Source organism: Tenrec ecaudatus, chromosome 1 (genome assembly GCF_050624435.1).
Source record: "Tenrec ecaudatus isolate mTenEca1 chromosome 1, mTenEca1.hap1, whole genome shotgun sequence".
NCBI classification, from domain to species: domain Eukaryota; kingdom Metazoa; phylum Chordata; class Mammalia; order Afrosoricida; family Tenrecidae; genus Tenrec; species Tenrec ecaudatus.
In genome coordinates, this window is record NC_134530.1 from 312,064,135 (window position 1) to 312,076,922 (window position 12,788).

Genomic DNA, 12,788 nt, shown 5'->3' on the forward strand with positions numbered 1-12,788 from the left:
TTTGGAGAAGCCGCTGTTTTAGCATGAATTGCTGATGAATCCAATTTCATTTTTGTGGGGAGCGGGGAAGACAAAAACCAAACAAACAGATAGTATTGAAGGGAATTGAAAAAGTCGTGATTTGGGCAGGGGCTACCCAAGCACAAGTCACAGCCGTGAGCTTGGTACGCCCAGAAAATGCTTATCCGTGCAGCGCTCTGAAGATGAAATAGCCAGCTCTGAAGGTTGGCTCGTGTGTCTGTTCTGGACTCCCGGGTCTTTATAGTCCGGGTCTCCATCTGTTGAAGGTCGTCGGTGAGCCAGGCCTGCCAGCCCCCTGGTGACAGCATGCTTGGTCTAAGTGCAGGCTGCCTCCTCTTCAACAGATCTTTTTGACGGAGAAAATGCTGCCATTTCCACCCCCGGCATAATGTGGACTTACGCAACTGCTGCAGGCCTGACACAGCAGCTGAGAATGGCACTCACGTCATCACGCTGCAGAGCGATCTCATTAGCAATAGGCACGTTTGCCTGCAGATGACTGTAATTACGCATGTAGTCATCAGCGCTGACTCACAATGGCAACGAGGTAGGAAAAGGACACAGAGTGTGGGCCAAGCCAGGATGTCCTAACAAACCATCCCTTCCCCTCCCCCTGCCAACAACAGCCTTTCACTCAACTGCCCTACCATCTGCACGCAAATTACTCGGGGAGTGACTTATTGCTCCGATTGCTGGCAGAAAGGGGCGCAGCGTTACATTTAATAGATGAGAGAGGGGTGCTTCGTTCTTTACAGCGAAAATGCAAGTCGGAAGGCAATGCAAACCAGCAGGACAACGCCAACATTTGAGGGCTTCAAGTGTCACATTCAAGGCTGGTCGTGTGAGTTAGTTGATTGTGCCAACCTGGCCCATAAACACATGTGGGGTTAATTGAAGTGAGAGGGATATATGGCTCGGTGAGCCTCATCTTTCGAGTTCTCGGGTCTCTTGCTTTGTGATGGTCAGACCAGGGTGCAGCTGCCTTAGCCAGTTCCCTGCTTCAGCTGGCAAGGCCCACTTCCTACAATACATCCCAAAAAAGAAGCCACATGGACCTACCTTGATGCAGCCCTGGGTGCTGGAGCAGCCGTGTGGAGACTCCTGCCAGCGCTGAGATGCTTACACATTCACTGACTCAGCTTTCTTCCTGAAGTCGGCATCATTGTGTCTGTTTTGTGAGATGGAGGAGGACTTTGTGGATTTGGTGTTGGATATATGGGTTAACGGGTTAGTGTTGGACTTGTGGACTTGGGTAGCACTGGGTTGGGATGTTTTCTTCATGTGCACTTAACCCTTATATAAAACTCTCTTATTCATGAGTTTCTGTGGATTTGTTTCTCTAAAGTACCCAGACTAGCACATCATGTCATGGAATGGAAGATTTTTAATCCGGCATATGGTAGAAACAAGATAAGCCTCAAATCTACCAACTCCTGACACCATCTGTTATGGATTGAATAGTGGCCACCCCCCAAAAAAATGTGTCAACTTGGCTAAGCCATGATATTCCCAACATTATGTAATCATCCTCATTGGGAGCTCTGTGCTTATTACCCTACCTATTGTCAGCCCTGATCTCTATGGTGTACATGAGGCGGGCATGGTGGCAGATTAGGTTGTATCTTGAGTCAATATTTTTCTGAGATGTAAAAGAGATTCAACAAGGAATCTTAGGAGGCAGGGACTGACCACTGCCGAGAAAGAAGAGTCAGGAGTGGAGCAGGTCCCTTGGACCCAGAGTCCCTGTGCTGGGAATCCCCTAGAACCAGGAGGCACGCAAAGGGAAACCTTACCTCTAGTTGGCCCTCTGAATGTGACTCAGGTAACACAGATACCGGAAATGTGAGTGCTGTTGGAGTTGGGTAATGAGTAGAGACAGGAAGCGCTTTGACCATGTCGTAGCAAAGCCTAGATCGTGCTGAAGAGACTGGGTGGACGCATGAACATCAAAGGCACTGCTGGGGAGGACTTGGGAGAAATGGAGAAGAGCTGTAACATCAGACACGGCCTCTACAGGGAGAAGCAGGGCAGAGACATTGCAAGAGGGCATGAGACAGCACAGCAGCTGGTCCACGAAGCAGGTGCGTTGAGTGCCTTCCGGCTGAGGCTTACTGGTGCAGCGGGAAGCCTCTGGGTACTTGCTGGTAGACTCGGTAAAGCCCTTTGGACACTTGCCTGAGCAGGCAGTGCTGGGCTGGCCTTGTCAAGAGACCAAGGAACCAGGTAACAGAAGCTGAAGCTACAGGAACATGGGAAACAGAGCTGCCTTCACCTCAGAGGGGAGAGCCATAGATTCAAAGGGTGGAACCACCTGCTGGGTTTAGGCGGGTGGAGTCTTGGCCTCTTTGGTTCTACATCATTTCATTCTGGAATGTGGGGCTGCTATTCCTGAGGGCCAGGGGAATGGAGCTGGTTCTGTTGCCGAAAACTGAGGAGTTGGGTTTCGGAATCCACTGGGCAGAAGAACAGGGCTGGCTTGGGGTGGGACTAGGTTTGTGGAGCAGCTCAAAGACAAAGTTGCTGAGCTGCCGTCGGTGGTCCTGAAAGGCAGTGGTGAAGCCAAGAGAGAGGGGCTGCGATGCAGAATCCAGAGGGCCTAGCCATTGCCTGGAGACAGGAGCACAGGCCCATTGCCTACGTGGTCTCAGAACAGAGAGTTCTTTTCAAGGCTTGAGGTCTAATGTAAATTGTTTGCGGGCTTTCAAAACTTGCTTATTTCTCCCTGCCTTTCCATTGCTCTTGGAATGCAGGTAACCTGTCATCTAGATTTCACCGCCTCACAGATGAAGAGAAATTGTGCCCCAGGAGACTTTGGACTGATAGTCCTTTAGGCTGGTTGGGTGATGTGCTAGGGTAAGTGTGTTTTATAAGTAGTGAGGACATACCTTTTGGGGCCAAAGGGTGAAAGGGCATGAGTTGTCACAAGGACATGTTAGCAGGAAGGTCCGGGCACTGGAGAAGGACTTCAGGCTTTGAAAAGAAGAGGGTCAGGGGGGAAAAAAAAAGAGGAAGATCTTTGAAGAAATAGATTGCCACAGTGGCTGCAGCCATGGGCTCAACATTAAAGGCAAGACAACCTTCAGCCTTTCCCGCTTTGAGTGGTTGTTTGCAAGCAATTTTTAACAGGTGTGTCTGTAATAGCCCTTCGGACAGTTCTCAGTGGCTGAGTTTTTCAGAAATAAGAACACCAGCTCTTTCTTCAGAGGTGCCTCTGGGTGAATGAAGGCCAACCCCTATCTGTCTCTTGGCAGACAAGCCCTGGAACCATTTGGAGCGCCCTGAGAACTCCCAGCTTAAAGTCGCCATGGATTAAATGCAAGCCGATTGAGTCCTGAGGGGATCGTGGGATTTAGGGCCAGGATTCATGGTCAGCGTGAGGGAGGGGCTCTCTTGCTTCCTCAGCCACATTTTAAGTTTTCCTTCCCTGCAGCTGCAGAAACTCCCCTTGCCCGTCCTCTCTCATCTGTCCCGGGGTGTCTGAGCTGAGGGAGTCAGTACAGAAGTTTACTGTTGCATTGGGAACCTAAAAGCAAGATAAGAATCAGCCTTGAGCAAAGCCTGGCACACCCACAAGAAAGTTTGTGTTCCAAATGGGAAGGCCGTAAACTTTAGGGGGTTAAAAAGTGATGTACGGACTCCAAGGAGGAGCCCTAGTGGCTAATCACAAGGTTAGCAGTTCAAACCCACCAGTCGCTTCACAGGGAGAAAATGGGGTTATCGATTCCTATTAAGAGTTGCATGCTCAGAATCCCACAGGGGCCATTCTGCCCTGTGCTATCGAGCACCGTGAGTCAGCAGTGAGTCCCAGGAAAATATGAAATCAGACTGTGGGAGGAAAGATGAGGCACCCTTGGAGAATGAGCTCACGACCCCCTCCGGGCTGCTTCTCTGTCATTGGCTACCGAGGCTGGTGGCTAGACACTTCGTTCTGTTTCAAACACGAATGTTTTCATGCACCATCCAGGCGTTGGTGCTGAATAATCTGCAAGGGGAGCATGTCTGGCGCTGCGGGAGCAAAGACAGAATGAGGGGAGGAGGGACTCAAAGCCCCGCCCACTATAACCCTCTGGTGTTTGTGTGTGGTCTTTAGCTTATGGAAGCTTTTCCCACGCCTAAATGTATCCAATAAATGCATACACTTACACAATCTGGACAGCAATCATGTGACACCAGTATTATGATTATTATTCCTTCGAGATTAAATGAGGCTCTGCCACATCATATGGGAGGGCACTGATGGTACACAGCACCCAGCTGGTGAGTGGTGACCCCAAAAACCTTGACTATGTCTCTTGATCCCAAGTTCAGGAATTCTCTGCTTGTTGGTCTCATTGGTTAGTTAGTTTCTGAATATGTTTTCTTTCATGAAATCCTAGCACCTTTTAAAAACGAAAACATTGACTGTACTTGTTTGGTCCAGATGGCCTGTATTTGCCCTGCTGCCAGATACAGCCATTCCGATAAGCCCACGGAAGCATTAGAAAAAACATCTTTTGGGGAACAGTTGTTAGCACACAACTTGAAACATTGATATTTGTTGTAAGTACAAAATGAAAACATTCGCCTACTCTTCCATCTTAGCAGATGTTTTTATGATATCGGTGCAGGCAGCTCTGCTAACTTACAAGCTATTGTTGTGATTTACAATGCCTTTCCATCCTGCAACAAACACTCTCAGCGACACACACACAGATGAAAACCATCTGTTTGTTTTCATAGTCTCAAGTACTCTTTTTCCTTATTTTGGGGGGAGGGGGGCAAGGGAAGGGACCTGCAACATTGTTAAGTCCCTTCCGTCTTAGAATTAGCAGTAGTCAAGACAGGCACAAGGAGCTCTCCAGCTGATTTAGGCCCTGACTGTGTGATGATCTTTCAGACAACTTGATCCAACAAGGGTGCTTATACAACTCCCTTTCTTTAGGATATTAGACACTAGACGCCTATCATGAGCTTCATTGTATGTTCTGAAAAACATAAAGAGGATATGATGATTCAGTCTGTTGTACATTTAGCTCTAGCACCACAGCCCCTGACCTCCGTGGGAGATGGGTGAGCAGAGCTATGCTGCACAGGCACACAGAAAGAAAGCAAGACAGCAGGAGAGCAGAAAGGCGCCCTGAAGGGGAAGCCCGTGGCTGCAGTGAGCAGGTGGGTGGTTTGAACCCACCCTTGGAGCCCAAGGGGAAAAGAAATGGTGGTTTGCCTCCATGAAGAGTTCCGCTAGGAAATCGTATGGGGTCGTTCCACCGCTCTGTCATATAGGACCACTCTGAGCCACAATTGACTGGAAACCCCACAATGACAGTGGGGAAGGAGAGGGGGAGGGCTCTGTGTTCTGGTGTAGAATCGCTCTGGTTTTACCACCCCCTGATGGTTCTCTCAGGCAACCGTTGGTCTGCAAATCTCAAGGTGAGTGCAAACCTCACTAGCTGATCTGAGGGGGGCCCATGGGGTGGCCTGCTCCTGAAAAGATCTGAAGCTTTGGTCGCCAGGAAGTGGAACGGCCACAGTGGCACTGAATTTGGCTTGGTCTGGTTTTCTAAGAAGAGAAACGTTGCCAAGAGGAAGACATTCTGCCTCAAGATTGTCGCTGGAGTGTCCCACGGGCTGGCCAGCTTCTGTCATCCCCACAGTCCATTTCTGAAATCTCGTAGGAAAATGGTTACTAACTTGGAAGGCGCACAACAGCCTGCATGACCACAAGGTGCCAAAGGGATCAGGTATCAGGCATCAAAGAACAAAAAATCATATCATTGTGAATGAGGGGGTTGCGCACTGGAGACCCAAAATAGTCCATCTGTAGGCCACTGGACATCCTCTTACAGAAGGGTCATGGGGAGGAGACTAGCCAGGCAGGGTGCAGTGTAGCAATGATGAAACATACAACTTTCCTCTAATTCCTAGATGCTTCCTCCACCCCCCACTATCATGATCCCAATTCTACCTTACAAATCTGGCTAGACCAGAGGATGTGCACTGGTACAGATAGGAACTGGAAACACAGGGAATCCAGGGTGGATGTTCTCTTCAGGACCAGTGGTGAGGGTGGCGATGCCAGAAGGGTGGAGGGAGGGTGGGGTGGAAAGGGGAACCAGTTACAAGGATCTACATATAACCTCCTCCCTGCGGGATGAACACAGAAAAGTGGGTGAAGGGAGATGTCTGACAGTGCAAGATATGACAAAAAATAATTTATAAATTATCAAGGGTTCATTAGGGAGGGGAGAGAGAGGAGTGATGGGGGAAAATGAGCTGATGCCAGGGGCTTAAGTGGAAAGTAAATGTTTTGAGAATGATGAGGGCAATGAATGTACAAATGTTCTTTACCAATTGAGGTATGTATGGATTGTGATAAGAGTTGTATGAGCCCTTAATAAAAAGATTTTTTTTAACGAAAAATGGTAGCTAGACAAACATGCAGAAATCAGAGGAGACAGAGAGAGATTTCATTTATTGGATCTGATTCTCTGGAGAATCCTGAGAGTTCATCAAATTAAGCAGCTGCGTGACTCACCATGCGCAGTGATTTGGTCGAGAAAATACCAAACTGACCACCAAAAAGAGAACGAATAACTTTTCAGGGAGATTCAAAGCTTTATTAAAATATTTCAATGAGCTTTCTACTTGGAGGACTTCGCTAATAAAGCCTGATGGACTATCTAATTCTAATTCCTCATCTTTTCCGCCTTATAATATGTACACACAGCTGACCCCAGGCTCAGTTCCCCACTTTGCAAACATTCCCAAACTCCTCCTCCGGTTCCAGCCCACATGGCTGCTTCCGTCCTCCTCCCCTCTCATCCTTTCTCCGCGGAAACAAATACACCCTGCAAGGTTTCTATGGTTCCCTTTCTCCTCTGAACCCTCATTCTGCCTGACATATGCCCGCGAGTCCAGTGGGAAACATAAAATTCTCGCCATCGGTGGAAACAGGAGAAACTCTTTATAGGCTTCAATGTCAGCTCCTTGGGGGCAGCAGTTGGTGCCGAGGAGGGTGCTAGTAGATTGCATTTATTGAATGCATGGATATGCATCTTTCCTCTGGGTTGCACATAATAACTCCTATATGCCTCAAGGCCATCTCCACCCACTGCCAGAGTCCACTCTGGTTCTCCGCCACCCTAAAGGTCTTAAGAGTCTCTTTCCAAGCAGACAGCTCCATCTTTCTCCTGTTGAGCAGCTTGACCTGGCTGTTAGCAGCCCAATGCTTAACCCTGCATGCTGCCCAGAACACAATCACAGGTCGTCCCCCAAACCACTGTCATAGAGCCAATTCTGACTCCGTGGCCCATTACCTGGTTTCTGAGGGTGTGACCCCATAAGGGAGCAGGTCGCTTCCGCTTTCTCCCTTGAAGCTGCTCATGGGTTTGAACTGCAGGCCTTGTGGCTCGCAACCCGACACCTAGCCTGCATTGCCACCAGGCTCCAAATTTATTTGTTGTCATAAGTCACATAGATATCATTGTGGCAAGGAGGTGGTGTTAAGGAGGGTTCTGTTTTTATTTCCTTACTAATGCAGTTGTGCATTTGTGTACATGTGTCCACATACGTGTAATAAATAAATTACATTTGCAATTTCCAGTCTCCGATGGACAATTTCAATGACATCAATTATGTTCGTTATGTTGTTCACCCGTCGCCTTAACTGGTCCTAAATGTTTCCATCATCCCTAAAAGAAACTCAGTGTCACAAGGAAAGAAATCTTATCATCAGGCAAGTCATGTTGGACCAAAGAGATTGCATCGATGCCAGGTAACAAAGTACAATAAGTGAACGATAATGTTTTAACCATCATGAGGTTGTCCTGCTAACAGGTGGCCACTAGGTGGCAGGCCAGCCACAGGTTATGGGTTCTTTTCTTGGCGGATATAAACTAGATGAGATGTTCTCTTAACGTCATTTGGGGTGAGAGAAATGGGTTTAATCATTTCACGCTCTAGTAAACTAATAAACACGGTTATCAAAGAAAGATTTCGAGATAAAGACTAATTCCATAATGTAAAACTGATGATCTTAACTCGCCTGCAATAATAAATAAATATATATATATCGTACTCACATATAGACAATAAGATGTTTAAAAATAATTAGGCTCTAGAAAAGCCAATTAGCTAAGCACAAATTCCATTTCAAGAGCAATATAATAGATTGTTATGACGAGATCAAAATGGAAGATGGGAGAATTCGCATCAGGAGAAATGCAAAATGCTTTATCGCTTTCCGAGAGGCCATCTCCACCCTAGGTGCCCCCAACTTTGTCACATTTCTATTCTCTATCTTTGCCGAAGGAGTGCTGGTGGCATACTAGATTACACATTGGACTGCAAGTTCAGCCGTTCAAAACTACCAGCCTCCCCAAGGAAGGAAAACGAGGCTTTCTGCTCCCGTAAAAATTTGCAGCCTCAGAAATTCACAAAGACAGTTCTCCTGCATCCTTCCGGGTTGCTTTGAATCAGAATCGACTGGGTAGCACTGTCTCCACAGAGAGATGGGAGTTGTTTTACTTTTTCTGGAACTTGGCATCATGGAATACAGACATGACAAGCCCATCTCTTTCATTGAAAGGGGTATCTCTAAATTACTGAAATGTTCTTTATCGAAGGATCAATCCTATGAATTATGCTTCCTAATTTGCTCCAGGCCAGCTTTAGCAATTTCCTATGTGTACTCTAAAGTGATCATATAATACCATTGCATATTTTTTCAGCGAGTACAATACTAATTGTCCCATTATCTGTTTTTTTTTTTAAGAAACCCTGTTTTTTTTCTTCCTTCTCCCATGTTGGTCAAAAAATATATAAATAATCACTAGAAACAATTTTTTTTGCCACGAGGGCATTTTCTGAGCTAAGTATATAGTATATGAAAGGCTGAAACATTTGTTTTTAATTAATAACAAACTGCTACAAAACTTGAAATAGTAGCTATCAGAAGCTTTGGAAAAAAATATTTTCAGTGATCAAATTCTATTTTATTGATTAATTGATCAGTTAGCATAATAAGTGAAAAACTTTAGAATTATAAGACCCTTAGAAGTCATCAAGTAAATTGGCTCATTTTATGTTTTTCTCTGGAAACATTATTTTCATCGCTGCATAATATAGGAGATTCTGTATTACAGGTGTAGAGTGAATTAATCATTTTCTTACCATTTGGACAGACTGGTTGTGCAATGCAGTGAATTATTATAATTCACTTCTGGCTGCGGCTTGTAACCCCTACAAAAGGGTGCTATGCAAATAGGGTGCTTGTGACCCACCAAAGGGATTGGATCACCTGTTGATGGAACTCTTGCAGTGGTTGGACTATACACATAAGATGCAAATAACTCTTGTGGAGATGCAAATAACTCTTGTCAGTTTTGATATCTCATTAAGTTTAAAACAGGGCAATGCCAGAGGCTGAGCAGGGACCTCACTACCATTAAGAAGAGCTAGAAGTAAGTGTGTCCTTTAGATCCAGGGTCCCTGAGCTGAGACCCTCTGAGATGCAGGAAACTGAAAGCAGTTGTGACATTGAAGACAGTGAGACATAGTGCCACATCAGAGAGAAACGGTGGCAAGTATGACAGAGTCCTGAGAAACATCAGCGGCAGAGCCAGGAGACCAGCGGTGAGCCCTCAGTGGGCTTCCTGACCCGTAGAACAAGGTGGTTACAGGGGGCTTGTTGGCCCGTGGAGAAAAAGAGCTAAGTACTTTTGGGCAAAAAACTTGCTGGCAGAATGGGGTGCTGTGGGGGTAGCCAGCCCCATACAACTAATCACGGGTTCAGTGAGGGCAATTGTACGGTTTAGATATATAAAGATTATAGTAAAGTCATGGAGAAAAATACAAAAGAGTAAAATAAAGAAGTCAGACACATTTCATAGCTGCATGCTCACCTCAGCCACGCTCGGTGGTCCACATGGAGATGGAAAACGAGAAGGCAGGAAAGGGAGATTTATTGCTAACCAAGGCTTATATATATTTTGGGGTGTACAGGCCTCATAATTACAGGTAATGACATATGTCATAGGAAGGGATTGTAACATAGGCAATACAAGCAATAGGAGGGGGATATACAAGGGGCATTAAACATAACAGGAAGGGGATGAGCTAGGGGTGTAATAGGAAGGGGAGGGACCAGTGATATACATGTGACAAGAAGGGCGGACCCTAGGTTCATGATGGTGCCTGACCTTGGTCATCCTTGAGTGGGCTTGACCTCCCTGGGCTCTCCTTCAGGGAAACAACCTACTACTATCCGTATCAGGTGGGACAGACTATATAGTCTGATTGCTCTAGATGGCTGATAACCTTTAGAGGGAATAACCCCTGACCCACTTTTGTTGACCTCCAAGTGTATCCTCATTTGCCACGTGTAGCAAGAAGCTAAGTTTGGGGCATATATTTGGGGAAGACAACTTGGGGAAAATCTTTCTGTTTCCCACAGGGTGCCTCCCACTACTTGCTGATGGAACTAGTCTTGCCACCACACAGAGGAAGGGAGCTGAGCTCTTTGGGGTAGGAAATGTTCTGATCAAGTATGATGGCTCTGGGCATTTTATTGGTGAAGCCAGAGAGCTTTCTAACACAGCAGGAGAGAGGACAGGCCCATGAGCCCAACCTGAGGCTGGGAGCCCAACAGCAGCAGGTGAGAAGCTGTCCTGATCAAAGAACTCTATTCCGAGTTGTTCCTGTTCTTTCCAAGTTGATCCTGATCCCGTTGAAATGAATGATTGAAGCCACCAGAGAAGGAGAAAATACTGTGGGAGGGGCAGCTGGCCTCCAAGTTGGTAAAAGGTGAGAAGTGGAGATATGTCTGACCTCCTACCCTGTTTCCCCAAAAGTAAGACATCCCCGAAAATAAGACCTACTTACCATTTTGCCTCTCGCTGAAATATAATATATCCCCCTGAAAATAAGACCTTCCTGAAAATAGGGGTTTGGATTGTTATCATGATGTTCCAGAGATGATGACATGAATGTCATTGAATAAATGAGTAAATGTACCATAGATTGTTGTACATGGAAATAATGGTAGTAACAAGAAATTCCTGATACTGTAGAATTCAGTTTGCCTGGTTATGCTGGTTTGTGATGGCAACTACTACCATACCATATACAGGCAATAAATTTCCTTTTTTTTTTTTTGTTCAGCAATAAATGTGTACCGTAGTCTTCTTTATGGAAAAATAAGACATCCCCTGAAAATAAGACCTAGTGCATCTTTGGGAGCAAAAATTAATATAAGACACTGTCTTATATTAATTTTTTTAAAAGACACTGTCTTATCTTCAGGGAAACAGGGTAGGAATCAGCCCTGGGCTGATGATGTTGATGGCGCTTGTCCTCACCTCTCATAAAGTTAGATGAGGACCTCTGTCAGCCCACCAGCTTTACAAGTTGTTTCCAAACTCCTGCTTTTATCGAAAAATGAATATCCTTGTTATTACTATTGGACCAAATATCTGACCATTTCGATGGGTTCGATTTTTAAAATTAATTTCTATGCTGAGGGACACAGACAAGCAAGATGCTCGATTGTGTTCAGATTTGCCAGAAGAATGTCTTGGAAGGGAAAGAGGGATGGAAGCTGAGGTCCGGGTTATCTGGTGAGGAAATAGCATGGGGACCGTGTCTGACCTACCCTGGCTAGACAAGGGAGGAGGAGAATCTAAGTCCACAGCAGCCCAAAGATGATCCCTATGACATGCCACCGCCCTCTGACCTTTATGACCTTCTGTCACTCACCATCCCTCCCATGACCCTCTATTTCTCAGCTGGATTCAATGATCCATTGGCCACATGGAACTCACAGATAATATTCACAAGGACAGGGATTTACTGGGCAAGTTAACAGGTAACATCAAGTCAGGATCAGAAAACATTAAGGATGCAGTTCTTTTGTCTGCAGCAGCACTCCCTCTCAGCCATGCTTCCAGGCATGTCTCTCTCTGGTCCTCAGCCTCTCAGCCTCATGGCCCTTTGGCCTCTGCCCTGTTTAGGCAAACATTGAAAGTTCTTTTAGTGCTGACGATTCCCAAAGGGGATCCCGCTGTGCCAACCAACCTTCTATCTTAGTTTTATTTTTAAATCATTTTATTGGGGGTTCATACAACTCTTACCACAATCCATACATCCATCCATTGTGTGTCAAACACATTTTTACATTTGTTGCCATCATCATTCTCAAAACATTTGCTTTCTACTTGAGCCCTTGCTATCAGCTCCTCATTTTTCCCCTCCCTCCCAGCTCCCCCATTGCTCATGAACCCTTAATAATTTATAAATTATTATTACTTTGTCATATCTTAAACTGTCCGGTGTCTCCCTTCACCCACTTTTCTGCTGTCCATCCCCCAGGGAAGGGGTTATATGTTGGTCTTTGTTCCCCATTTCTACCCCATCTTCTCTCCACCCTCCTGGTATGGCCACTCTTAGCACTGGTCCTGAAGGGATCATCTGTCCTGGATTCCCTGTTTTTCCAGTTCCTATCTTGACAGTGTACATCCTCTGGTCTAGCTAGATTTGTAAGGTAGAATTGGGATCATGATGGGGCTGGGGAGAAAGGAAGTATTTAGGAACTCGAGGAAAGTTGTATGTTTCATCGTTGCTACACTGCACCCTGACTGGCTGGTTTCCTCCCTGTCACCATTCTGTGCAGGGATGCCCAGTTGCCTACAGATGGGTCTTGGGTCCCCAATCTGCACTCCCCCTCATTCACAATGATCTGATTTTTTGTTCTTAGATCCCTTATACCTGATCCCTTCAACACCTTGTGATCA